Source organism: Anser anser (assembly GCF_964211835.1).
Source record: "Anser anser genome assembly, chromosome: Z".
Taxonomy (NCBI): Eukaryota; Metazoa; Chordata; class Aves; order Anseriformes; family Anatidae; genus Anser; species Anser anser.
Window position 1 is genome coordinate 63,215,782 of NC_139723.1, and position 27,376 is coordinate 63,243,157.

At 44.8% G+C, this 27,376-nt stretch overlaps 1 protein-coding gene across 4 annotated transcripts in view; it reads right to left on the reverse strand.

Moving 5' to 3' along the window:
* LHFPL2 (LHFPL tetraspan subfamily member 2) overlaps positions 1-27,376 on the reverse strand; it is a 139,449-nt gene that overhangs the window by 99,215 nt on the left and 12,858 nt on the right. The window contains exon 1 of one of the 4 annotated variants that reach the window (XM_083819031.1): positions 3,100-7,483. The exons of the other annotated variants lie outside the window; for them this stretch is intronic. The gene's annotated coding sequence lies outside the window, so the exon portion shown is untranslated. Of the gene's footprint in view, positions 1-3,099; positions 7,484-27,376 lie in introns of those variants that run through there. 4 annotated transcript variants of the gene reach the window in all.

Here is a 27,376-nt window from a genome sequence, read left to right on the forward strand (position 1 = left end):
CAAGTGTTAAAGTACTAAAGTTTTCCATAAGGACACTATGTGTCCTAAATACTTTGCCATAGATGTGTTCACAGTATATTGTGTAGTAACCAGCAAATAGATATATTACAAATATGTGCATAAAATTATCCCATTTCGGGGACAAATGAATGTTTCACAGTTTTATTGGAAAACATGATGCTTCCACAGAATATTGTACTTATAGGCTACTGCTTTTCTCAAATGACAAAACATAGATAACTTTAAAGAGTATGATAATAACAGCTAATGATTTACTGCCTATTTTTTTTTTTAGAATTCTTAACATTACAAAAACAAAACAAACCAAAAAAATAATAATAAACCTACAACTTTCATTTCCACTATGCAAGCACACAGGATCTCCTAAAATACCACATGTATTCTAAATTGTAGTTCAGAAAAAGCTTAATTAAAGAACAGGAGTTTCATTAGCCTAAACTTATCTACCAGGTAACTAACTAATTTCCCTGATTACATCTGAACCCATATCTGATCACTTGAAATATGCCCCAAGTGATAAAGCACTTCTGTTATGTAATTTTTAATTCAGAAAGGAAAACAGTTATAAAATCTTTCCATTTACCACTGTTCTGAACATCACCAGATGCTTTTCAGTGGTCAAATGACCCCCAAAAATTATTTGCCCCATACCACCTGAATAAACCTACTTAAAAGAGAGTGCCAAAACAGTGTTATGGGTAAATGTGATGCCCAAGCTTCAGAACTGCAAGGGTGGATACCCTCTGAAACTAAATTAACTCCTGATAAGAAACATCAACAGCTGGCCATTATGGAAAACAGACCTTTATCCTTCTAGAGTGATAACAAAGTAAATGGTGACATTGGAAGAACCTCCTGTCCCAATTGAGATAAAGAAATCTGTCTTCAGATAAGACTTCATTTGCATCCTTCTTCAAAAGAAAGAGAATTGGCAAGCTCTTCTCTTAAGAGGGTGGAGATTTTACCAACAATGACCAAAAAAAGAAAACCAACCACCCTTTTATAATGGATTTCCAAGCTTTCAAGCAAAGCACCTAGTTACCAAAAATTTACCACAAGTAGTTAATACAAATACAGTAGTTCTTGTTGCAGATGAGATAATGACACAAAGATTCCAGTAATTCTGGGAGCAACAGAAATGCATGAAGTCATACTGCACAGAAAAACAGGCATATAACAAAAAAAGCAAAAGTAGGCTAACAGCATTCAGTCTAACAACAAGAGTCACGCCACAAGAGAACCACTGGCCACAACACATCAAGAAGCAACCCAGAGGCACTTTTTATTGATCATTTCAAAAGCATGCTTCCCAAAACATGCCTGCATTGAATACCATTGGAAATAGAAGGATGTTTTAGTTCCCAGGGTCAGAAGACATTCTTCATTTATGTTCCTTTGAGATGATCAGCAACCCAAATAAAAGGAAAAAAAAAAATCAGGAAAAGGCCATCCTGTGTGCCTTTAGCAGTCCCGCTTTGTTTCTACCCAACCACAGCAAGACTTACCTTCCTAGAAAAATGTGTTTTGTTTCTGTTCTTTTGTTTTAAATACATACAACCTGCTCTCTTCTTACAGAAGAAAAACCTGTTCCTTTTCCTGATTGGATACCACACAAAACTAGTCCTTTTCTTTCTAGCTCTTTTCTGCGTGTCAATCTCATACTGCAGGTGTTGCAGAGCAAATTTGTCAGGTTTCATGGTTTTAGTTAAGCCTCATTTGGCTACTATGCTACTTACACACTAAGTACACTGAAGGTCAGTTCTCAGTTTATGCAGGATAAATTCAAACAGCTTCAAAGACAGTCCAGATTTTAAATCCATCTGCAATATATATGTATTTCTGTGTCAGTGCATCTGTCATCTGCGTCTCTAACAAGCAAAACTCAATAATCCTTTCTCTGGCAACAATGTGAAATAAAATTAGATTCCACTATATTTCAGAAAATGTTCTCTTCAGACCAAGAATTCAGTCAATAAGTATAAGCCGCTTACAGCGAGTGTAACTGCTAAAATGATCAAGTTCTGACAACCCCCAAACACACACACACACACTCTAGAGGGAAAGATAAAATCTATTGCTTCTTAATTGGCAAAATATTTAACCAGTCTGAACAATCACTTGAAGAGATGTTAACCCCTTGGTTCAATGTGTTTAAACATTAACTCTTTCAGTCTGCAGAAAGAATAAGTCAGTTAGTCTTAAAAAACTATTTGCAGCCTATTTCCTTTGATGTGGAAATATATAGGATAGCCACTAGCAAATGGAAACATTTACATATGAAGTAACTTTCTTAAGGCTCACTTTAATTATCAACTAGGAACCAGGTGGTCTGAACACTATTTTTCATTCTTTATCATCCAAGAAACTAATTTTCACAATTAAAGGCTTTACAATCCTACCGAACAACATCAAAAAATCCCTGAAAAGTTTACCTGGTGAAATATTTTAACTCAGTTGCTGGATAAATCTCCATTTCTTGAATCACAGAGATTACTCTTTTGGATTTTTTCAGAAGAGAATAGCCAATTTTAGAGAACAAAACCAACTTTTAAAAATGAATTTTTTACTATCTCTTTGGAAAAAAATAACCAACATATATTAGCACAGCTCCAAGTAAACAGTCTTAAGTGAGTACCAAAGCAGAAGACATGTTACAGAAGAGACAAACTTCACCTCTAATCCTAGCATGTTTAAGAAAAACAAGACCAGTTCCCTTTTATCTATGATAAAAACCAGCCAGGGATAGCAAGCAGTACATCTTCCACTGAACTGCTCATTGTACACTCCTTTTACTGGAGCCAATGGTTTTCAGCTCCTTGAAAATAATCAGGCCTTGAATACTCAGGAATGTATCACAGCGATAAACAAAGGATACATCACATACTTCCAAAACATATTAGCAAATACAGCATAATTCAATTTTTTCTGGTGATATTTTAAGTGAACTTACCAGCCACAGCTGGTAATTAGGTATGTCAAATTAACACCATGTTGCTTACGCTGGCACTTAAAATTAGAATTCAGAGGGAGTGCGCTTCTGAAATACAAGTCAAACAAGACAACACTGCAGCAGCCTACCTGCCTGCCCCACAGGCACCAACAGCTGAGCAGTCAGCTCTTTGCTGGGCTTCAGAGTTTCTTTCAGCAGCTCCTGGCATGTGCAGAACGGCACCAGAAGCCCGACACCCAGCTTCATCAACACTAGTAGATAAATCCATAACTGTGCTTAAATCATGGGATGGACATGGTACTTCACACTTCCTAGGCTCTTTGAGCATCTTATATATATTAATATAAATTAAAAACATATTTAATACATTAAGAAAATGTATATATACACTCACACACACCTATATCAAATATGCCTAAATACAGTCATGATCTTAAGCATACGGACCAGAAACCATAACTCCCCACTCCCAACTGCAGACACAGACTAAAAAAATGCACAGTATCAGACTCCTTCAACCATTTTCTCCCCTCCTTGTCTTCCTGACTCTGTTACTCTTAGAATGAGTGGTTTATCTTCAATACGAGGGGCAGATTCTTCACATCTTCTCCCTTAGCAAGCTAGCAGTGGTGACTGGACATGGGCTCCCCAGCCCACAGCAGGACATCAATACAGGTTGCCCATTTTCCATGCAAGCTCCCCATCTACCAGCCAAAGGTAGGTGGAGGTGGCACCTCTTCAACTGGATATGCTGTGGGACTGCAGGGCAGAGCACACCTGTGTGTCCTCAAGAGAGGATCCAACCTTGGTAGAGATGACCACCACCCTTCAGCCAGGTGTTTCTGCTCCAGCAGGAGGCAGTACATGAGCAACACCTTCCATGGGCTAACTCTGCCAGCCCCACCATTCCCTCTGACACCTCCAGTTCTCTCACACTAACTACAAACGTTGCAGGCACTAAGCTCAGGTGACATGAATCCAGTGCCTAATTTTTCACCTATACATGGCATTTGTACACGGAATTGCTTTGAAATTGCACCCAGCAGTTTAATGTCTAACTATGATGTTATATCAATTTCTGGCAGAATTCTAAAGCAAGCCATTCTGAAAAGAAATTTATGGAAGAAAAATGAGTCAAGTGAGAGAAAGACTCAATTTCCTTTTACATATGACTCATTTTAATTATCATCCTGCAGGCAGATCGGTTAATTGCAGGAAACAACTGATTATTCCCTCCTTTTCTTATTAGGTAAAAGTCTTTACATACTCAGACTGAAAATCTTAGCATGAACCAGGCCTTATCTGACATTTCTAGCATTTTGACTTCATTTTCCACTTTGACTCTGTTTTTAATCTATTGGTTTTTTTGCAAAATAATGGTAAGTCTACATTGCTCAGACATCTTTCATTTGCTTTTTTAACATCTGAAATCAGTTACATCAGCTAATAAAGCATTGTACTATTTTTCTTAAGCTAAGAATCCAGATGTGTCTCTAGATTTAAATCAATATATTATAAAGGCTTGTTTCACAGCATAATTCAGGATTTTCTTCAAGGCACTACGTCTGATCAAGGTTTATTTTTATTTTTCTGTACCATAGGGGATCTCAAGTAAAGCTAATTTGTCAGGGAAGCACAAAAAAGAATTTTAATTGCTTTTTTTTTCCCCCGCCTCTTTTTGGTTAAAAAGCAAATGTTATGCTGAAAAGAAAAGACTTAAATATCAAACAGAGCACTCTGCAAATGAAAGTATGCCAAAACCAGTGCCTGAAATGGACGTACAATTAAATGACAACGACAACAGATCCAGCAAGATATCTTGCCTTCTGGCCTTAAGAATTCATGTATTGCAGCTGGGAAGGGCACTTTGATTTTTACTTTTGTATTATTTTTGAAGAAATCAAATACATGTGTTGGTGTCTGAAACTGGAAATAAGACATGGCAGGTATAAATAAAGCAGTCCCTGGCTGCCACAGTATATTATCAAAGAGTACTATAACTAGAGAAATTATTTGGATTTACAGATGTTCTCCATTATATTGAGGTCTTCAAGACCTCAATTATTTCATACAAGAGAAATCTCCAAAAAAAATGTTCAGGCTTGTGAGGGGAACAAATTCTAGACCACAGATTGACTCCGAGGTGAGCACTAGTGGTCCACTAGGCTGGTTAAACATGGTGATACTGCAGCTGTGTGTAGGTGACCATGCTGCAGGAGGGGCTACCCGAAAACAAGCTCACCAGTACAGAAAGCACACTCAGACAGGGACTGGTTATCCTGAGTTATGTGAAAGCAGCCCTGCAGCTCAGCCAATTTCAATCATCACTATTTTATTATTGTTGTTTTTGTTAGGACTTCTTCTGTAGTTCTCAAAGTGCAACATCCTGAGATACATCAATGTCCACCAGGACTGTATGTTGCACGGATTAGCCCAGAATCTGCCATATGAAAGCCAAGATTTTGCCACATGGCCCCTGTGGAAATACACACACCTTCAGATATAGCTAATGTGATCTTCTGACCAGCAAGTGAAACAGATGCCTACCCTATGGAGCTAGATAAGCCTCTTATGTACTTGTACTGGGTCTGGCTGGGATGTTAACTTTCCCTGCAGCAGCCCATCAAAAATGGCTCTACTCCTTGGAGCCGACCTCTGGATACATCGTCAGAACTACACCTTCCCGTCACTTCTTTTGCAATCAGCATTTTATACCAATTTGAGGACTGAGAACGGGATGTGACTGGGTTTTCTGCACATTTCAAACACCTGGGTTGCCTCTTACAAACACTGTCCATTAAACCTGCACTGCAGTCCTTCTGGGCTTCAGAGAGAGGGGCAGAGGAAGCCAATAGATTGGTCAGGAAGATATTTATTGTGCTCAAATTAGCAAGGAATTCGGGCGCGTCATTGGGGTTTGCTGTCTTCGAGGGCTTGCTTCCTGTTGGTGGAAGGTTCTTCTTGGCACGTCCAGAACCATCTAACAAGTGGATTGCTTTTTGTCAGACAGAAGAGAAGGGCTTTGTTGCCCAAGGTAATATCTGAACTCCACTTCTCTGAATTTGCTTCAGGACCTTGCTGCCTTTATCTATGGGGCAAATCCTGAGGTCGCTGGAAATCCTCTCAGTAGAATAACTCTCATTTAGAGTACTTGCCAGTCCAGTTCAGTGAGCTTAGCGTTGTTTTATCAGCAAAAAAACTACAGTAGACCTGCGTTTACATACCTGGTCCTTTCCTGGCACCAATAAGAAAGCGTAACGGTGCTGTGCTCCCTCTCAGGACCCACCAGGAAGCCACAAGGCAAAAAAATCAGACTGGGAGAGCTGATGTTTGACAAGTTTAGTCCAGGAGCCAACCTGACAAGCACGGCACCTGCAAAGCTCAGACAGGAAATCCTGAAACTGTGCCTCGGTGGCTGCAAAGCCTATTGTAACTCTGTCCTCCAGAAATAGGCAGCCTGCTTCTTCTCAGCTTCTGGCAGAGTAGACACTCCTCTTGTTAATAAAGGAAAGCATCTCCAAGGAATTCTCAACCGCTGGAGAGAAGGTGGAGGTAAAGCAGTCACTTCATTTGCACAGCTCTATTAAAGGCATTTGGCTTTGGAATACAACATGCCCCTCTTCCGTGAGGCATTCCCTAACAAAACTAAATGCTTAACCATGACCGAGGGGCTGAAAAACCTCCTTGGTTACCACGACCATGGAGCCAAGGCTGTGCATAAGTGAGCTCCCCACCTGCAGCAGCTTGCTCAGACCCTAAGGTCGGTGCCTGCTTCCCCTGCCCCTTCTGCAGGCTGTGCGGGCACTGTGGGCAGTCCCCCTTGCAGGGTCAGTGCCCAGGGAAGTTCCTCAAGTCTTGCCAGGGGATTCCGGGTTTCCAGAACTCCTGACCTTACTACAATTCACCTTCAGGTAGGCTCTGCCAATAGGAGGGGGAAACATCTTCTTGGTGTTGGGTCCTCAGGGCTTCAGCAGCTCTTCACTCGGACACTTTATGTTATCTTTTGCCCAGACAGGCTGTGGCGTCTCCTTCTCTGGAGGTAGCCAAACCCACCTGGATGCCACCCTGTGCAGCATGCTCCAGGTGATCCTGCTGGGCAGGGGCTGGGACCAGATGATCTTCAGAGCTCCCTGCCAACCTCAGCCGTTCTGGGATTCTGTGATCTTTCCGTACTTAATTCCACAAGCAAATTACTATACACTTGGGAAAGTGCTGGTTGTTTTACACCGGGATAAATGCTTATCCTTCACTCCCAGGCATGCCTGCCAGCCAGCAGAGCCTCTGACGCGCTGCTTCTCTGCCAAGGGGTGCCTGCAGCAGGATGCAGTAGCACTGGGCAGAGGCACTGGGGGGGGGAAGTCAAGTGCAAGCAGCAGCACAGCCTCCAGATCCTGCTCCCCCACTTCATCATTCAAGGAGGTTCCAGCAGTCACTGGAAAAAAAACTTTTTGCCACATTTCTGCTGTCCACCAACTGCTCCGGGCCCATCCTCGCTGCTGCCCAAAAAGACTCCTGCAATAGAAGCCAAGAAGAGACAGAGCTTTTTGGCTGGGTCACAGCCTGACTGTGGCACTGACCCTGCTCAGACACGTCCCAGCTCCCACTGAAGTTCAGCCCCCTACTTAGAGGATTACAGAATCACAAAATCATCTAGGTTGGAAGAGACCTCCAAGATCACCGAGTCCAACCTCTGACCTAACACTAACAAGTCCTCCACTAAACCTTATCACTAAGCTCAACATCTAAACGTCTTTTAAAGACCTCCAGGGATGGTGACTCAACCACTTCCCTGGGTAGCCCATTCCAATCCCGAACAACCCTTTCGGTAAAGAAGCTTCTCCTAATATCCAGCCTAAACCTCCCCTGGCGCCCATTCCCCCTCGTCCTGTCACCAGGCACATGGGAGAACAGACCAACCCCCACCTTGCTACAGCCTCCTTTAAGGTACCTGTAGAGAGCGATGAGGTCTCCCCTGAGCCTCCTCTTCTCCAGGCTGAACAAGCCCAGCTCCCTCAGCCGCTCCTCATAAGACTTGTTCTCCAGACCCCTCACCAGCTTCGTCACCCTCCTCTGGACTCTCTCGAGCACCTCGACGTCCTTCTTGTAGCAAGGGGCCCAAAACTGAACGCAGTACTCGAGGTGCGGCCTCACCAGAGCCGAGTACAGGGGCACAATCACTTCCCTCGCCCTGCTGGCCACACTGTTTCTTGTGCAAGCCAGGATGCTGTTGGCCTTCTTGGCCACCTGGGCACACTGCTGGCTCATATTCAGCCAACTATCAACCAGTACTCCCAGGTCCTTCTCTGCCAGGCAGCTTTCCAACCACTCATCTCCCAGCCTGTAGCACTGCTTGGGGTTGTTGCGCCCCAGGTGCAGGACCAGGCACTTGGCCTTGTTGAACTTCATGCAGTTGGCCTCAGCCCATCGGTCCAGCCTATCCAGATCCTCCTGCAGAGCCTTCCTACCCGCGAGCAGATCAACACAGGCACCTAACTTGGTGTCATCTGCAAACTTACTGAGGGTGCACTTGATCCCCTGATCTAGATCATCGATAAAGATATTAAAGAGAACTGGCCCCAGTACTGAGCCCTGGGGGACACCAGTAGTGACCGGCCTCCACCTGGATTTAACTCCAGTTAAATTGAACTGGATTACAACAGCAGGCATGTTTCCAGCCACACGTGGTTCAGAGGAACATCTCTGCAGAGCCTTGCAAGGACAGAACCCCCCCGGCACCTCGCTGCGCCCAAGGGGCTCAGCAGCCACTGCACAGCGTGCTTGCGCTCCAGCCGCCTGAGCCTTGTGCGTGCCACACCACCGCCAGCCTCTCCCCAGAGGGCTGCCATTCCCCCCTCCGCCCCACAGATTGTGGGGAGGTGCTCCAGCTGACCCAGCCTGGGTCAAAGGTGCCACGAGGGACTCCCCCTGCAGAGGCAAAAATGGAACGCCAAGAATGCCTTTTTCCAGAGAGAAAGCCGAAGAACATGGCAAAGCTGGCAAACCGCAGCCTGCTGCACCCTGAGGGGCAAGGGAAGAGCACACCCTGGGCTGGAACAGCTGGGAGCTGAGAGCTGCAACGTCCCTGACAGCAGTTTTGTTCAGCGGGATCCAGGGCCACGTTGGACAGCCTTGGGTGTGCCTCCCACTGCGCGCTGCAGCCTCTCTCACCTCCAGATCGGTCACTGTTCTCTGCAATGTGCCGTGCCCTTCAGCACACTTTCCCCGTCTTTTTCTTGGGGAAGAAACCTCTGACTTACTCTTACACGTTTGGTATTTGTGGGTAGAGAAAGGAGGAGAAAATACTCTGTATAGAAATGCCTTCTCCTTCTTATGGGGAGGCAGCAGGCCATCCAGGCAGCGTTCCCTCATTCCCATTACAATTGCCTGCTTTATTCTAACCTGGCTCTCCGCAAGAACGCGGGCTGAACTTCCCAACGGCCTGATGTGCTCATGCAGCAACATGGAAGCTGCTCTGCAAGCTCCGTGCATTCACTTATGGTCAAACGAAGCCAAATGCCACTTTGTCCTGGTAAGCGACCAACAAGGGTCACTGAAGTCTGTCGCTGGGGCTGGGGACCCACTGCATGGGGAGCTCCGCTGGCTTCAGCAGAGCCCCCCTGCACGACGTCAGGCAGAATTCTGACCAGAATTGGACTGATTTTGGTCACACAAAGGCTAGAGGTCAGACTGATCTTAACGATGTCCTTCAGTTTCCTTTAGGAGTATCCTTTCTGTTAAGGGAAGCGTCCCTGCAAATGACGTATAAAATTGACACCACTTCAGCTGCTTTCATTTTTAGTAGAGTTTTGGGATTTCTTAGTTTTTCCTCAACTTTACTCTTTAGCTGAAATAAAGTTCATTTCAATGCAATTACTGCTACAGCTACTCGATTCCCCTCCCCAGAATCACAACCCGTGGCTTTGGACTTTTCCATGTTTATTATTCACTTAGTTCTTCCTTCGTGCTTCCACGGTGGGCAGGAACAGACGTGTCCCCCTGCGCGGCGATGGGGGGCAGCCGGGGGGCTCCTCTCTGCTTGCCTCTCCTCTTCCAGCCGCACGCACAGGCAGCGATGGGACCGAACTGGGACACGCTCCTGGCCTCTCCCCCTCGGCGGGGAGCTCTCAGAGCTCTGCAGGGCAGGCAGCACAGCCCCACCCGGACCCCAGCACCCTCCCACAGCCTGCTGGCACGGCCCTGCAGCCCTGCACACACCCCTGGGCGCCTTTTCCACCACCCGGCCCAGGCCTGGGCTCCGTATCACCTGCTGCCACCCCGCAGTGATGCACTGCCCATGTCACAGCAGGCAGGGGGTGCCCCCTGTCACAAAGGGGCGCGGACGGCCTCGGCCCCGGAACACTGGCCCCAACGGCCACGCAGGCCTGAGATGGCTGCCCGTGCTGACAGGGAGGCTGCTCAGCTGCCTGCTCCTGCTGCTCCAGCCTCAGCTCTGGACACACACTCAGCCAGAGGAACTCAGCTCGTCTCTCCTCTCTCCTCAGGCCCTCACCTCAAATGGCTTTCAGCACCCTACAGGACACTGACCAAACCAAACCACGGCACACACCTGGCCACTCCTTTCCAGCACTGTGCCAGACAATAGTCCACGCTCTACAGGACAGGTAACATCACCCCAACCCGCACCCTACCATGGTCTCATAGCAAGCAGACAGGTGACACGCTCGGGCCAGGACGGCAGTGACCGCTCCATCAGGATGACGGGACACGGACAGCCTCGGTGAGACGCTAGAGACTCTTGGGCAGACAGGCAGGGGCTGCCCATGGTCACAGGGGGATGCTGCTCCGTTTGGTGCTTCTTCTCTTTCAGCCAGAAACACACAGTAATGGGATCAGACCACAGCACAATCCTGGCCTCACTGCCCTCGACCACTCAGCTGGAAGGAAGAGCTGCCAATGCTCTACAGGACAGGTAAGATCACCCCAACCCATACCCACCACAGTCCACAGCAAACAGACAGGTGACACGCTCGGGCCAGGACGACAGTGACCGCTCCATCAGGACGACGGGACACGGACAGCCTCGGTGAGACGCTAGAGACTCTTGGGCAGACAGGCAGGGGCTGCCCGTGGTCACAGGGGGATGCTGCTCCGTTTGGTGCTTCTTCTCTTTCAGCCAGACACACACAGCGATGGGACCAGACCACAGCACAATCCTGGCCTCACCGCCCTCGACCACTCAGCTGGAAGGAAGAGCTGCCAACGCTCTACAGGACAGGTAAGATCGCCCCAACCCACACCCTACCATGGTCTCATAGCAAGCAGCCAGGTGAGACGATTGGGCCAGGACGACAGTGACCACTCCATCAGGATGATGGGAAGACGGACGGATGTGGTGAGACGCTGGAGACCCTTGGGCAGGGGCAGCCCATGGTCACAGGGGGACGTTGCGCGGTTTCTTCCTGCTCTTTTAAAGCCAGACACACACGGCAATGAGACCAGACCACGGCACGCTCCTGGCCTCTCTCCCCTTGACAACTCAGCTCGAAAAGATGCCAGCACTCTACAGGACAGATAAGACAGCCCCATCCCATTCCCCACCATGGTCTCACTGCCGGCCGGGCGGTGATGGCTTGGCCCAACACAGCTGACTCTTGGCTGTCAGGAGACACAGGATGGACGGCATTAATGTCAGGCTGGGAGAGCCTTAGGCTGGGAGGCATGGTCTGCTCCTGGCCACAGGGGAAGGCTGCTCTCTTTTGGCTTCCTCTCTAACAGCTGGAAACACACACAGCGATGGGACCAGACCATGGCACGATCCTGGCCTCACTGCCCTCGACCACTCAGCTGGAAGGAAGAGCTGCCAACGCTCTACAGGACAGGTAAGATCGCCCCAACCCACACCCACCAGGGTCCACAGCAAACAGACAGGTGACACGCTCGGGCCAGGACGACAGTGACAGCTCCATCAGGACGACGGGACACGGACAGCCTCGGTGAGACGCTAGAGACTCTTGGGCAGAGAGGCAGGGGCTGCCCGTGGTCACAGGGGGATGCTGCTCCGTTTGGTGCTTCTTCTCTTTCAGCCAGAATCACAGAGAGATGGGACCAGACCACGGCACAATCCTGACCTCACTGCCCTCGACCACTCAGCTGGAAGGAAGAGCTGCCAACGCTCTACAGGACAGGTAAGATTGCCCCAACCCACACCCACCATGGTTCACAGCAAGCAGCCAGGTGACACGATTGGACCAGGACGGCAGTGACCACTCCATCAGGACGACGGGACACGGACAGCCTCGGTGAGACGCTAGAGACTCTTGGGCAGACAGGCAGGGGCTGCCCGTGGTCACAGGGGGATGCTGCTCCGTTTGGTGCTTCTTCTCTTTCAGCCAGAAACACACAGCGATGGGGCAAGACCACGGCACAATCCTGGCCTCTCTGCCCTTGAGAATTCAGCTGGAAGGAAGAGCTGCCAACACTCTACAGGACAGGTAAGCGATCCCCAACCCATACCCCACCACAGTCTCACAGCATGCCAGGAGATGACCCGGTTGGGCTACGAGGGGCATCTCCTGGCCGTCAGGGAGACGTGAGATGGACAGCCTTGGAGTGAGGCTGGGAGAGCCTTGCTCAGGGAGGAAGGGATGGCTTTCAGTGTTGGCAGGGGGTGGCTGCTCTGTTTGTCACCTCCTCTATTACAGGTGGACTCACTGAGAGTGAGGGAATGAAGCCATGGCACACTCCTGGCCTCTCTCTTCCGGCACTCTGATGGAGAATTCACCACGCTCTCCAGGACAGATAAGATCACCCCAACCCATTCCCCTCCCCGGTCTCACTGCCTGCGGGAAGGTGATGGGCTTGGCCCAACACGGCTGACTCTTGGCTGTCAGGGAGACACAGGCAGGACGGCCTTGCTGTCAGGCTGCGAGTGCCTCACGCAGGGAGGCTGGGACTGCTCCTGGCCATGGGCTGGGGCTGCTCTTTTTGATCATTTTCCTTTCTCACCCCATCACAGAGCCCCGAGCACACCAAGGTGTGCCACTCTCCCTTCCCTCCTCTGCCCAATCCATCCACGGCCACTGACCTGGAAGCTGCTGCAGCTTTCTACAACCGCAGCCACCGAAGGAGCAGGAAGCACACAAGGACCCCGTCTCTACCCTACTGTGGTCCTACAAGCACAACAACGGGCCCTGCAGCTATGGAGAAAGAGAGCTCGGCACGCCTCCACGCCACCCCACCCCATCCCATGTCTCTCTCTAATGTTGCTCAAATAAACGTTCTGATTCACAACCTCATCGGCTGCTTTTTCCTGCCCTTCCTGGGGAAACCTTGGGGGGCTTTGCCTTTTGCAGAAGGAGCGAGTGCACCAGCCTCCTCTTCTTCAGACACTGGCATCAAGAGTATTTCAAAGCAGATTAAGGGTCCTAATTTAAGACCAGTGTCTGCAGGCGTGGGTCTGGAAACCAGTTTGCTCCCTCTTTTACCAAGGGACCACATGTGTATAAGAAAGGAACAACATTTAACACAAAAACCTCATCTGCTCTGATGGAACTGCTTGAGGGAATTCCCCTTCCTGACATGCGCTCCGCACCCAACGTGCAGCCGCTGGGGGGGCTGCCCCGCTGCTGGAAATCAAAGAGAACCATGCTTTCTACCTGGGAAATTAAGCGCCTCTCATAGCTTTGCTGCACATTTCTTGCATGCACCAGCCTTGCCAGGGCTGGCCATCACAGCTCACTTTAGGCCAACTTCTTCCCAGTGGGCTTGGCTACCTCCTGGTTACAAACCTGACTGCCAGAAGCAAACTGGGACTGATTAAAAACAAAAGCCCAGGGGACGGCGCTACTTTTGCACACTCACGCTCCCGACTCTTGTAGGAGACGCATCCAGAAACGCCCCATGCACTGAAACACAGACCTGCGCTGGGAGGGAACCCGCAGCTGCAGGCACTCGGAGTCAGGGGCCTGTTGGAAGGCCAAAAGGGAAAGGTTGAGGAGATTGGGAAGTTTTGTGTCAACCTCAGCACGGGGAGAAATGACTCCCCAGCATGCAGAGTGCTCCCAGTTTCCCCACAGCCCTCCTTCCTCTCAAAGAGCTTTTCAGAGAAGGAGAAAACAGTGTTCCAGCCCCAAACACGCTGACGACCACAAATGGCACCTAACAGAACTAAACCGTGTCCACCTCTATTGGACACTGGTGCACAATGTACCTGAATGCCATCAGGCTACCAAGGGACAGAACTCATCTGTATCTCTGGAGTAACAGGGGGATCCCAAAAGCTATCTGTATTGGAAGCTGAAGTGAGTCTAACTGGGAATCAGTGGCAAAAGCATCCCATTGTGACTGGCCCGGAGGGTCCATGCATCCTTGGCATAGACTGCCTTCAGAGAGGGTACTTCAAGGATCCAAAAGGGTACCGGTGGGATTTTGGCATAGCTGCTTTGAGCACAGAGAAGATTAGGCAGCTGTCACCCCTGCCTGGCCTTTCAGAAGACCTTTCCATTGTAGGATTGCTAAAGGCTGAAGAACAGGTACCAATCGCTACCACAACGGTGCACCGATGGCAATATCACACCAACCGAGACTCCCTGATCCCCATCCATGAGTTGGTTCATCGGCTGGAGAGCCAAGGAGGGACCAGTAAGACTCACTCACCCTTTAATAGTCCTATATGGCCAGTGCGAAAGTCTGACGGAGAGCGGAGGCTAATGGTGGACTATCGCGGCCTGAGCGAAGTCAGGCCACCGCTGAGTGCTGCAGTGCCAGACATGCTAGAACTTCAGTACGAACTAGAGTCAAAGGCAGCCAAGTGGTACACCACAATTGATATTGCTAATGCATTTTTCTCCGTCCCTTTGGCAGCAGCATGCAGACCTGTTTGCTTTCACTTGGAGGGGCAATATGCCAATACACCTGGAATCGACTGCCCCAGGGGTAGAAACACAGCCCTACCATTTGCCACGGACTGATCCAGTCTGCACTGGAACAAGGGGGAGCTCCTGAACACCTGCAGTACATTGATGACATCCTCGTGTGGGGCAACACAGAAGAAATTTTTGAGAAAGGGAAGAAAGCAATCCAAATTCTCCTGAAAGCTGGTTTTGCCGTTAAACAGAGTAAGGTCAAGGGACCTGCACAGGAAGTCTATTTCTTGGGGGTAAAATGGCAGGATGCACGTCGCCATATTCCGATGGATGTGATCAACAAAATAACGGCAATGTCTCCGCCAACTAGCAAAAAAGAAACGCAAGGTTTCCTAGGCCTTGTGGGATTCTGGAGAATGCATGTTCCAGGTTACAGTCAGCCTATGAGTCTTCTATATTGAGTGACTCAAAAGAGAAACTATTTTGACTGGGGCCCTGAGCAACAACAGGCCTTTGAACAAATCAAACAAGAAATAGCTCATGCAGTAGCCCTTGGGCCTGTCCGTACTGGACCAGCTGTGCAAAACATACTTTACACTGCAGCTGGGGAGCATGGCCTCACCTGGAGCCTCTGGCAGAAAACCCCAGAAGAAACTTGAGGTCAACCTCTGGGTTTCTGGAGCTGGGGCTATTGAGGATCAGAAGCCAATTACACCCCAACTGAAAAAGAGATACTAATGGCATATGAGGGTGTTCAAGCTGCTTCAGAAGTTGTGGGTACAGAAGCACAGCTCCTCTTGGCCCCACGGCTACCTGTGTTACATTGGATGTTCAAAGGGAAAGTTCCCACTACACACCATGCGACTGATGCTACGTGGAGTAAGTGGATAGCGTTAATTACACAGCGGGCTCGAATGGGAAAACCTAATCGCCCAGGAATCCTGGAAGAGATCATGGACTGGCCGGAAGGCAGAGATTTCGCAGAGCCAACAGAAGAGGTAACCCATGCTGAAGAGGCACCACCACGTAATGAGTTGCCTGAAGACAGAAAGCAGTATGTGTTGTTCACTGACAGATCCTGCCACGTGGTAGGGAGCCAACGGAAATGGAAAGCTGCTGTGTGGAGTCCCATACGACGAGTTGTGGAGGCCATGGAAGGGGAAGGCGAGTCGAGTCAGTATGCAGAAGTAAAAGCCATACAACTGGCCCTAGAGATTGCCGAAAGAGAAAAATGGCCAGTACTGTATCTCTACACTGACTCATGGATAGTGACAAATGCTCTGTGGGGGTGGCTGCAGCAATGGAAACAGAGCAACTGGCAGTGCAGAGGTAAACCTATCTGGGCTGCTGCCCTGTGGCAAGATATTGCTGCCCGGGTAGAAAACCTGGATGTAAAAGTACGTCATGTAGATGCCCACATGTCCAAGAGTCATGCTACTGAAGAACATCAGAAAAATGAAGAGGTGGATTGAGCTTCAAAAATTGAAGTGGCTCAGGTGGACCTGGACTGGGGACGTAAAGGTGAGCTGTTTGTAGCTCGATGGGCCCATGAAACATCAGGACATCTGGGGAGGGATGCCACATACAGATGGGCTCGTGATTGAGGGGTGGACCTGACCATTGAGGCCATCACACAGGTTACCCATGAGTGTGAGACCTGTGCTGCAATCAAGAGAGCCATGAAGGTAAAATCTCCCTGGAATAGGGGAGGTGGCTAGGGTTTCAATATGATGAGGCCTGGCAAATTGACTATATCGGACCACTCCCACAAACCCTCCAAAGCAAACGGTACATACTCACCATGGCAGAAGCAACTACTGGGTGGCTGGAAACATACCCCGTAAACCATGCCACGGCCCCAAACACTGTCTTGGGCCTAGAAAGGCAAGTGCTGTGGCATCATGGTACACCAGAGAGAATTAGGTCTGACAATGGGAGTCATTTCCGAAACAACCTTGACACCTCCTGGGCCAAAAGGCATGGTATTGAGTGGGTGTATCACATCCCTTATCACCCACAAGCCTCTGGGAAGGTTGAGAGGTACAATGGACTGTTAAAAATTATGTTACTAGCATTGGGTACCGGGACATGGAAACAATGGGACATAAACCTACCAGAAGCCACTTGGCTAGTTAACAACAGGGGGTCTGACAGCAGTCCTGGTTCTGCTGAAACAAAACCCCTATGCACAGTGAAAGGAGCTAAAGTCCCCATAGTGTATGCAGGGAAGTGGATGGGGAAGGCGGTGTGGGTTGCTCCTGCCTCGGGAAAAGGCAAACCCACTTGTGGGACTGTCTTCGCCCAAGGACCAGAGTATACCTATTGGGTCATGCAAAAGAATGGGGATATCAGGTTCGTGCCTCAAGGAGATTTAACCTTGGGAGAAAACTAATCTGTAACCTAAGTTATATGTTGTAGGAAGACACTGCAGGATCAACAACGGGTCACCTTTGCAAGGAACCAGGCAAGTGCAACAAGGACTTGAGCTAAGCTGGTGCTGGCGCCCAGACATCCAACTCTGCCTGCCCTGAGTGACCACTTTGGCAGATGAAGACTAAATCATCAACAGTTTTAAGAACATTTTTTTGAGAAGGACCCATAGAATGAAAAGATATACCTACTTATTAATCTGTTAAAGGACAAGGAACAATGGTGATGAGAAAACTTATATGCTAAAGTATGGGGGGCCTGAGAGTGACACAAATGTTATGGAATAAGGGGTGCAGGTTGTTCTGGGTCTGGCTGGGACGTTAACTTTCCCTGCAGCAGCCCATACAGTGCTGTGCTCTGCACTTGAAGCTAGAACAGCAGGGGTATTACACCAGTGTTGTGTCTGCTGTTGAGCAGTGCTGGCACTGCATCAGGACTCTCTCTAACCCTTCTAGGGGGCGGGCAAAAAGTGAGAAAGGAACATCACCAGGGCAGTAGACCAAACCTAAACCAACCAAAGGGATATTCCATACCATATGATGTCGCATTCAGCAATAAGAGGTGGGAAAAGGAAGAAGAGGGGAGGGGTGGGCTCTCGTCATGAAAATGTCTGTCCTCCCGAACAACGGCTATGTGCGTTGAGGCCCTGTTTCAAGGACGTGGTCAAGCATCGCTCATTAGTGGGAAGTATTTCTGCACTTCCACACAGCCTTTACTTGTTTTTTTGTTGTTTTTTTTTTCCTCCCTTTTTCCCCTTCCCTTTTTCCCTTTAGTTAAATTGTTTAATTATTAATAATTTTTCCTTAATAATTATTTTTTCCTTTAATTAAATTATCCTCATCTCAAACCGTGAGTTGTTTCTTTCCTTTTATTCTTCCCCTCCTCTTCTGAGGAGAGGGAGTGAGAGAGTGGTTGTGGTGTTCAACTGCCTAGCAAAGTAAGACCACCACAGTACATGACTTCCTGAAATAATTCTGTGTTGAATTACAGTCCATTTTTTTTTTTTTGGGGGGGGGGGGGGGAAGGAAGTTGTAACCTTAATTCAGATCTTGATTCTTGACACCCTAAACCAAATAAATACACTACAGGGCACATTATTCAGTCTTCTATAGATTTTTTTCTGGCTCTTCTCTGTCCACCATCAATATCTTCTTTGATTTGTGGGCAATAGCAGGGTATTCCAGTAGCAGTTGTAGAGTACCAAATAAATGACATAATCTCTGTATTATCTACTCTTACTCAGAACACCTTATTTTTTTTATATCTAGGGATCACATTAGTACTTTCTGGGCATACTGCTCTGTTGAGAGCTCGTGTTTAGCTCGTTATCCTGTGACCCTCCATTTGGAGGTGCCACATTTCACACATACCATGTGAGAGTTACCTGTATTCTTGTTTCCTTTCTCTACAACTTTGACTTGAGAATTGTCATTAGCTGGACTCAGCTTGCCAATCTACCCACATCACTGTCATTTTCTGTTATTTTTCATGCCACTGGAAAGTCATTCCTTTCCCTGCCATCACTGGTGAGTTTTAAATTCACCTGGAAAGCTCTATGTAGCAGCTCAAATAAGAATTAATTCGGAAGTGTCCTAATGCCTCCCTTTGCCCAGGAAGCCACACTACCTGACCATGGGATCCCTTCAGGCCTCATAAGCTCTGGTTCTGTGACTCTTCAAGGTCTGATATGGGTAATGCAATGTTTTAGTTTATGTCACCAATAAAAACATCAGTGAATAGCCCAGCAGCTTATCCGGAAACCCAACCAATGTCAACACCGTATTTACAGTTACACTGGGCACTGGTCATTTAGCCAGATCAAAGCTCATGCTTTGATTTTGCTTTCTTCTACTTTGTGAACAAAAATGTGTGTTGACCGAAGTCTATTACATCTTTATCTATCACTTGAACTCGTCGCGTCTTGTAAAAACATTACCAGCTTAATTTGATCAGACAAACTTTCCACAACCCCATAATAATTATTAACACAGCTCTCAGCACCTATTAATTCAATCCCATCACAGACAGACAGCATGATGTCCTACCTTAAAGTTGCCTACTGCAGCCTGATGCAGAGGGTCAGGCTGAAGCTGCTGGCGACGGGAGAGGAGCCACTGATGGTTTCTGGTCTACCCCTGCCCACCAAGATCAGTGTGCTCTTACCTCCTCAGGCAGCAACAGCAATCCGACCGCTCACAGCTGGCAGCACAGTCCACCCACCCTGTTTGTACATCCAGCTGGCTTCCTAGCCTCTCTTCCCTAGCAGCCCGCAAAGAAAACATACAGATCCAGCCCACAAGTCTGTTGTACAACATTAAGTCATCCCATGTAATCTAATAAAATAAGAGACATAGCACTGATGTCATCTTCTAGTCTCTGAAACGTTGCCAGAAGTAAACAAAAAAAATGGAGGAAGAGGGGGTGAGGAAGGGGATGAAAGTTACATTAACAAAGCAGGGAACTTGATGCTCCGCTTTTCCAAATTTTCTGGATGCACTTTTTTGGCCTGGGGGATTTTAAAGGATGCTGTTTAATGGCTGACGTTACTGGACTGGAATCTGTTTTGTTATAAACCTGTGAAAAGAGCTACGCTGCCTCTTCCAAATACTGAACAACTCTGTCTAATAAAATCCTTGCTGGTTTTGCACTCTCATTTACAGTTGCACCATTTTTATCTAGTAACTCCACAACTGTAAAGCTGCAGTTTGATTTGTTCCTGATACAGTAAATTCAGCTTCCACAGACCTTAATCCAGGGATCAGGACAATTACACCCATGGGGCAGACTCTTGGTTTAAACAAGATTTGCAGCTGGCTCCCCTTTGTATAGACAGTGATCTATCACAACAAGCTAAAATGTATAGTTCTGATTACCTTTTTCCAACAGTTTGAGTGCAACCCTGTATAGAGCACTTCTTTACACAATACAACGATAAATTATCAACAGCCAGTGCCCAAAGACTTGTCACCTGTGAGGTGAAACACGATGAGACTGAGTTCTGAGAACACTGATTGTTATCCAATCCTAAGAAACTCAAATACAAAGGATAAATGTGGAGAAATAATAATTTTTTTTAAAAAAGTGATTTTTGTATGTTTGAAGCCTACTGCAGATATTTGGCTGTCTTATGTGGGCACGCAGAATTTGGTGGGTGGCATTTGGAAGCATTATGAGTTGTGTATCATGGTGGGCAAAGAGATACTCTGGAAATATCTGAAAACTGTAAATCTCTTAAATAGCTGCATTCAACAGCTGGGGAACAGGCTTCAGGATCCAGAGGCCCTCTGGCAATTCTGTACTCTTTAATAATTCACAAAGAAAGTGCCTGGACGTTCCTCCAGAGTTTTATGGCAACTGAAAGTGGGCATGGTGCAGTTACTGCTGAAAAAGAGCTGTAGCAGTGACTACATCAGCTATGCTGGTTTGGTTTTTTAACATTCCAGTTTCCATTTTGAATTTCTGCACATGCAGAACTAATTTATTCTCACATACATGATCATAAGTATATCTAATATGTATAAACTTGATGGCTGGAAACCATACATTTCAATTCATTTCCTCTTACCGTGCATAATACTTATATAACCTTAAGTCAAATCTCCACCTGCACTGAAACACGATCACTGCCAAATTGGTATTCTGCCTTTCAACACTTAAGAAGAATACTTTTCTTTCAGTTTAGATCAAAAGATCCATATAAACTCAAAATACAAGTATTCCCTAGCTAAAGGCTGTCAGCAGCTATTCCTAGATTTACTAAAACTTTCAGCATAAACTCCTTTAGAATTGATACTGATATTTTACCATCAAGTTAGTAAGCAGAGTTTTACAAAGTAATGGAAGACTACATTTCTTAGGTGTCAGTCACCTATCAAGATAACTTCAGGAAGACCCCAAGCTCTCATCAACATGAACTCAATAGTGCATAATGACCTTAAAAAGAAAAGCTCTACACAAAATTAATCCATAATCATTCCTGAAGAGAAAGAATTAGATGCAATGCTCAAGGCATTATCTAACAAACTCATCTTCCCCCCAAAATGGAACTGTTTCCCCTCATTTTCACAACTACAGCTCTTCTGAAAGTACCCGCATGTTTATCACAAACAACTCATGATGTAAGTATTACTTAGACTTACCCTATTTTAAGGATTGGAGTTTTTTTATCCTGTATTTTAATATATGTATAGATATATATATATACACACGCATATATATTGAATTAGACTTCTGTAAGTAACTGAAATATTATTTTTCAATTCAGTTTTACAGAGGAAAATTCCTATTCACCAAGTACTCAGAAAACCTAACCTCAACTAAGTCAATATGATCAGTTCCAGCCTCTTCTGAGCAAAATCGAACATTTCCCAAGCTGTGTCTAGTTTCAGCCTCTGAAGAGTTGAAAGGCATGGTAACTCTGCAAAAATGGAAGAGATTTAAAGCAACGACAAAAGAAGAACATTAGGTTTCCCTCGGCTATTCTGAGATTAAAAGCAAACCAGCATACACAACATGACTCTTCACGGGAGTATAGAAGTGGCCATTAAATGATTGGAGGCTTTTACACACTGATCATTTGATACCACACAATGAGCTCCCTGCACTGTATCTCCTCTCCAAAGCTGCTGACATGCAGTCTCAGGACTTTGTTTTTCTGTAGAAGTCAGACGACAAATAAAAAAAGTCTACCTAATAAAATCATTCATGCATTAAGAAAGCCTCATAAGTCAGCAATGAGATGAAAGGATAGCTGTAAAAATGGCTAAGCTATCTTTGCCTTTAAGGACTAATTTTGTGCATTATTAGACAGTGTTCGTCTTTTCAAAATATTAACTGTAAATGCACTAACTTAAAAGCAAACAGTCACAGAAAACTGTCTAAAATTGTGAAGTCTGAAAGTGCTTCATATCTTTTAAAGTGGCATTTATCACAGACAATTAATTTAATAAACCACACTTCATGGCTGTGTGCCACACCTCACCTATTCAGGAAACACTGGAAACAGCAGAAGAAAGTATGACTACAACATGGTTGGAGCCAGAGTTATCAGATAAGTATGTTGTGAGTGGTATTGACTAATTCACAAGAGGGGATATAGTTTTGCGGCTATGGAAAGGGAGTGTAAAGAGCTCAGCTGTTCCTTCTGTTTAAAACAATCTGCATCAACATTTCCCCAAGTTTTAAAACACAGGCTGTATTTGCTGTTTGTTTTTTTTTTTTCCAATGTATTTAATTGTCATTGCATTTGAAGTTCCAATGAAAGGTGTTATAAACATTATCTTCACATCAACACTTATGAAAGAAAGGGAACTTTTCTACGAGCTGTACCATCACTAGCACCCAGAGTATACTAAGTCCCCAGAACTAGTCCATCCTTTCAAAATAAGTGGCTTCAAATGCACCTGCTCTAAGAAAAATGAGTTGTATTGCTATGTCTGGTGAACATTCAATGAAACTGAGCATCCACTTTTTTGGTTACTGCAAGACACATACCTTCCTAAAGATTCAATTGTAAATAAACGTGTATACACCTTCATACTATCCAAATGTACAAATCCCAGTTGGCAAAACAGCTATGGTGTTATCTCTCACTCCACAACCAACGCGTGTCCCCTCCTCACATGGCCACACATCCAGTGGACAAGTACCTAGCCCGAATGCACGGTGGGACCACGGAGTTCTCACGAGGGCACAATCTGCAATTCCTCTAGTTCAGTTTCCTCTCTGCTTATGACTAATGGGCTTCAAGAAAGACAGGAGACCACATGACAGGGAAAACCACATTACTAAATAAAAAAAAAAAAGAAACACATGAGAGGGGAAAAATCATGCAAAACAAGCCAGTCTAAACACATAGCAAGGAAGAAAGTCCCAGTGATGGGCTGTGAAAGGGTTAACTGCAGACCTACCCATCTGACTATTGCAGTGAGACTCCAGGTTCTGTATATTAAGATCAATATTCAGTGAATATTTTCAACAAAGCTTCCAATGCATGCTCAAGAAGCAGTGAACTTTAGCAATAATTAAGCTGTGTTAAAAAAACCTGCTCTTAGAAATTGGAGATTGGGAGAAGACAGTCTGGTTAGTCTAGGTCAATGAAAGACAGCTCATTACAGCATTGCTTTGTGATCAGAATATCCTATTTAATTTTAATATAACTTATGCAATTTTTAGTATTTGACAGGGAGAAGTTCCAAAAAACAGAATTTCAATATACAGAGTCACATTGACACATATCCTACATTTTCTTCATTTCAACCAAATATCACCTTGTTTCTTTAAACTCTTTCTTTAAACTCTTAGTGTCTTTGTTAAACAGTGGTGAAGTTTTGTTTTGCTCAAAAATAATCCCATTGACCTTCTGATCTCTTCAATACCTTCCTCTCAATGACTTTGATTCTGTCAGCATCTATTTGTAACAGGTACCTCAAACTGCCTGCAATTCAAACAAATGTACATGTTTTCCAAGACAGAAAGGCAAGTTATAAAACAGGGAAAAAATGTTTTTGTCCCTTTATTGGTCCTTAGAATATTTTCACAGATGTAATTAGAATTGATCTTTTTCATTATTATCTCAAACTCAGACCTTGTGTATTCTCCCACTTCTTTAAATATTAACAGTTTTTAGGTTTCTCAGTCCCACTTGCTTTTCAGTTCAAACTGCATAGCTGCATAATATTAAATAGCATTTTCAAGATAAAGCTCAGCAGAGTGGTTTTTCTGCTGAAATTTCTAATTTGGGAAGCTGGATGCTGAATGAGGGATACTGTGATGTGTATATCTGCTAGTATTTTCTTAACAGATTCTTGTCCTGAAAAATAATATATTAGTTCTGCACAAGAGTCAACTCTGAATTTTAAAAAATAATTTAAGAAATCATGTCAATTATGGCCAAATAATACTTTTAAATGTCTAATCAACAAAATTAAGACTCCATCTCTGTACATAAGACTAGAAATACATTCCAGAAGATAATTATGTAACAAGTAATCATATATTTTTATTATAATTATATTAAATAAAAATTCCAATGCTTAGGCACTTGCTTTTATAATATTTTTCAGACAGCATAAATGTTAAAAACTGAACTGTTTACATATTTAAATAATTATCTACCATATCCTGGAACAAACAAATGTGTAGGTAGTGAATCTTCCAACTGAGCTGAGCAAGAACACCACTGCACAGAAAAATAAGCGAAAGGGAGCCAAAACAGTTTCCCTCTAAAGGCAAAAACTCATTTAACCGTTAAAAAAAAAAAAAGGGAAAAAAACAACCCACATAATCATTAGGGAAACTAGTTTATCTTCTATTTCTGAAAGGATATAATAAATAACAGATACAACTACAGCGTGGGCCGCATCCAGGAAATCTGTGAGGTCTCTTGGACCACACACTCCCTCCCGAAAGTTACACACAGTAATCATGAAGCGGCCCACTCAGGGCAATGCTCAGATCACTAACATATGGCTAGAAAAATAGACATTCCCCAAATGGTTACTACCACCTCAAGAACTACTACCATGGCCAGACTGAATAGAATAGCTACTGGCCTCTGCTCAGACTTTGACCCCCAAATAATTCCAAAGCAACAAATCTGTGCTTACATAAAGTCTTCTGTTGACTGCTTCATTTATTTTTTTAAAACTTCCACATGGAGAAGCCCTCAGAATTGCCGACCTCTCTGAGCCATAGCCGACAACCACAGAAGTGGGTGTGGATCAACTTGTTCCAGCCTACAAATTACAAACATCCATACATCTAAGAAAAAGGGAAAAGACAACCCAGTACTTCCTGACTGTTAAATTAGAGAAGAGATATGAAAACTTTCACTCAATTACTGGCTCCCCTCTAACTGGCTGTCAGGTAAGGAATACTATTGAAGTAAAACCGCCCTTATAAAGAACCATGTGCTATATTCAAAACAAAGTAGATGAAATAGGAGCCATTCAAAAAAAAAATTGGCCTTCAGCAGAGCCATGATTCTGGGGGAGGTACAATATACTGAATCATTTATTCCACTGTGAGAGCATGCAAACTTCAGAGGGAAAAAAAAAAAAGATCAAGCTTCTGCTGCATAGACAGGTTTAGGCTGACTATATCCATATATAGCAATTTTCCTCTTGAAATCTGTATCTCAGTCACATGAAGGCCAAACAAAAATAAAGTGTGCACAGAAAAAATTAAGATTTCAAGCTTAAAAAGTGGATCTGCCTCTACCCATTAAGGACAATATTGAGCAGCAATTTTCATTCTTCTCGTGGTTCGTAAATGAAGAATATTACTACATTACTTAACCATTAATGGAATAACAGTATGTGCATGTTACAACAAAAGAAAATTTTAATTGAAACTAGCTAAATCCAGAGCTACTGTAACATACAATTCATCCAGTATGAAAAAAATAGACAGTAATATGCAAAACCAGAATGGTACTATACTATATAGTTAAGAGTCTTTACAAAGTCACCGGTTTTGAATGGCAAACAGAACCAGTGGGTGGACATATTTATTATTGTTTAAACAGGACAGTAGTTAGACTGCGAGAGCAGCAGACGGACTACTTCCACCATCTGGTAATGAGATAAACACAGATTAGAAGGTACAACATTTGTTTCTCACACACAGATTTCAGAGTCCATGTTGAGCCCTTTGTGTTCACCCTCACACCCTCCCTTAGACCTTCTGCCTGCTCCTCTCTTTATGAGGACATTGCCCTGCGTGCAGCACTGTTCTAGACAATGGCTGCGAACACGTAGCTAGTGCTTATCTGTTACTGTTTTTAGCTACTCTTATCAATTACCATTCATTTAAAAAGTAAAAACACTAACACTCGACCATACCTGTTTCCTCTCTGAATAAGGAGAATTTTTGAGTTTCTGAGGCCTTGCAGGAAACCATGGGAAAGTAACATTATAAAACACTGATTTCAAAAAAAAATTTATTTTTTTTTTTTTGAGAATTTGATGGAGGAGGGGCACCTAATGGTCTAAGCCACCCCACAAAAATAACCATCAGATTATTTTTCCCCTAGATTGCAAACCAGTTCACCACGCTACACAATGGGACTCTAATTACCCATTCTTCATTTATCAGACCAACATCTGCCTGAAATGGGTCATAATGTCTGAAGATTTCAGAGATAACATGGGGTATATTATATGTGTTCACAAAGATGGCTATGTACACTACTCCCCTTAGCTGATGAATGTCTTCGCTCAGAGAGCAAGGCACAGGTCTTATAAATAAACTTTCACATTATCAGATACAGAAAAACACAGGTGAGTAATGAGAGAACTGATTTTGATCAATCTTCATCTTTGTTCAGTCTTTATGGTCAAGAAAATTAGACTGGAAAGGGACATTTTCCAAGTTATCTGGCTCATTTCACGCAAATCTGAATTTCAAACACCCTCACTGCAGAATGTTTTTGTAGTCAGTAAAATAATACATTCTATTTAGTTGTAAGAGCAAACATGAATGGAAAGTGAAACAAACATCAGCTCATATGTATGCTATCCCTTGGCAAAAAAACTCTACAGCCATAGAATAGGATTCAGAACAAAAAACTTCAAATGGAAGATTTGTTAATTGGTTATTAAATTATTTTTATGACAATGTTAGAACTTGCTGAGCATCTTGCTTTTACACCTTTAGGAATCATACAGTAAAGAATAAAGAACAAGAGTGTCTGACAACTTTGACAGATAAGCCTTAATATTAACATTTCTGCTACACTCTGAATTTTATCCATGATTATTACAGGAGGGAAGGATGATAGTAAAGACTTTTAAGAGCATCAATTAATTGATGATCTCCCTTCCATAATCTAACCTCCAAAAAGAATATTTAAGAGTATCCTAAAAAAAAAAAAATGGACTAGTTACATAAAGATTTGGTGGAAGAATCATTATTATGGATACTAGGTCTGAGTTCATTGACCAGTCGATGTATTGATTGACAGCAAGATAGAAGGCCTTTTTTGCAATAGTTTCTCAGCTACTTAGCTAAGTTTCTCAGCCTTTAGCAAAAGGCTAAATGAAAATATATATATATATTAAAACTATTTCTTTTGGATTGTTTTCACATATTATATCCAACGTATGAATCCCTTCAATACATTCCCTGATTCTCTGGCAAAGAACCCTGC